The sequence below is a fragment of the Echinops telfairi genome, unplaced genomic scaffold (assembly GCF_000313985.2).
Source record: "Echinops telfairi isolate 266 unplaced genomic scaffold, ASM31398v2 ScPeMD7_12;HRSCAF=54, whole genome shotgun sequence".
Taxonomy (NCBI): domain Eukaryota; kingdom Metazoa; phylum Chordata; class Mammalia; order Afrosoricida; family Tenrecidae; genus Echinops; species Echinops telfairi.
Genome location: NW_022103909.1, coordinates 12,889,681 through 12,891,298, shown reverse-complemented (window position 1 = coordinate 12,891,298; position 1,618 = coordinate 12,889,681). Strand labels below are relative to the sequence as shown.

At 42.5% G+C, this 1,618-nt stretch overlaps 1 non-coding gene across 1 annotated transcript; it reads right to left on the bottom strand.

The window, feature by feature from the left end:
- Positions 1-1,069: 1,069 nt before the first annotated feature.
- LOC115868572 lies at positions 1,070-1,171 on the bottom strand. Its single transcript, XR_004045671.1, has one exon. It is a non-coding gene; the product is annotated as a U6 spliceosomal RNA (small nuclear RNA).
- Between the last annotated feature and the right edge of the window lie 447 nt (positions 1,172-1,618).

The window sequence follows — 1,618 nt, the reverse complement described above, 5'->3', positions numbered from 1 at the left end:
TGGATACGTGGGTTAATATTGGATTTATGGACTTGATCTGGACTGGGCTGGGATGTTTTCTCAATATTCAATTGCTCTTGGATATAAAGCTCTTTCTTCTATACATATGAGTGTCTATGAATTTGTTGATATACCAGACTAACACAGCGACAGTGGCTGTGAATTGGTCAAAAGGCGTAGTCACTGTAAGCCAATAGAAAGAATGATGCTGCAGAGTAAGTGTAAGCAGGCCTTCTTGTACATGTATCATGCAAAGGCAAGGGCCACCAGGAGGGGGTGCTAAAAAGGCAATGGATACAAAACCAAAGCAAGTATTCCAACATACGAGGGGGTACACCCCCACCCCTCAACAAAAGAACCAAAAAAGCAGAAATAAACTCCACAAGGCAGAACTTTTCTAGTATGCATTTTGCCTGCTAGGTGAGCATCGAGCACTTCGCTCTGAGTTGGTGCACCCAGTGGTATCGACTGGGACTGGTCTCTCTGGTCACAGTGAATTTTTTCGTAAAATCAGTTTCAGTCGAACCTCGTTTTTTGTGATGGCCGATTTAAGAGAACAGCATGAGGCTATGAAATTTTGTTTCCTGCTCAGGAAAAATGCCACAGAAACTGTTGTGATGTTGAACATAGCTTAAAAGGACAATGTTATGGGAAAACTCAAGTGTCTGAGTGGTTTTCTCATTTCAAAAAGGATGAAATATTGATTGATGGCAAACCTCGCTATGGACACCCGTCCACTTACTGACCAGATGAAAATTTCCACAAAATGTGTGTGCTAGTGCTTGAAACCCAGCGATGAACCATTGAAGAGATGCGGAAGTTAACTGGCCTATCTTGGAGCTTGGCTCAACAAATTGTAATGGGAGTCTTGGAAAGGAGAAGAGTCACTGTGAGAGTTGTGCCTCGGGTTCTGACCGAGCAGGAAAAAGAGGATTGAGTGGAAACGTGCCGTGCTTCGAAAGAACAGCTCCGAAGCGACGTGGACTTTTTCCCCCCAAGGTCATTACTGGTGACAACACATGGTGCTATTCTTTTCTTTCTTTTTTTTCATTCAAGGCTGATCAATTTGAAAAATATGGAATGCTTCACAAATTTGCATGTCATCCTTGCGCAAGGGCCATGCTAATTTCCGTATGGTCCCAATTTTAGTATGTGTGCTGCTGAAGCGAACCTCACATGGTGCTATTCTTATGACCCCAAAATCAAACATCAATCAAGCCACTGGAAGACTTCATAATCACCTCACCAAGAAAAAGCTCATCAATTGAAATCAAAGGTCAAGAAGACACTTTTTTTTATGTAAGGGGGATAATGCATTTGGAGTTCATTCCATCAGACCAGACTGTAAATCAAGTTTTCTATTCTGAAAAGATTGCCAAAAAAAAAGGCCTGATTTGTGGCAGATGGGGGACTGATGTTGCCACCACGACAATGCACCTGATCACATAGCCATCTCAGTACATGCCAGTTTTGGGGGGAAAAAAAAAATGCCTCTATTGCCCCATGCACTTGACTCACCAGACCTGGCTCTGTGTGACTTTTTTTGTTTCCTCGAATGCAGAGGGACATGAAAGGATAGCAATTTGATGATGCAAAGAGGTGAAGAAGGGAAAAAAAA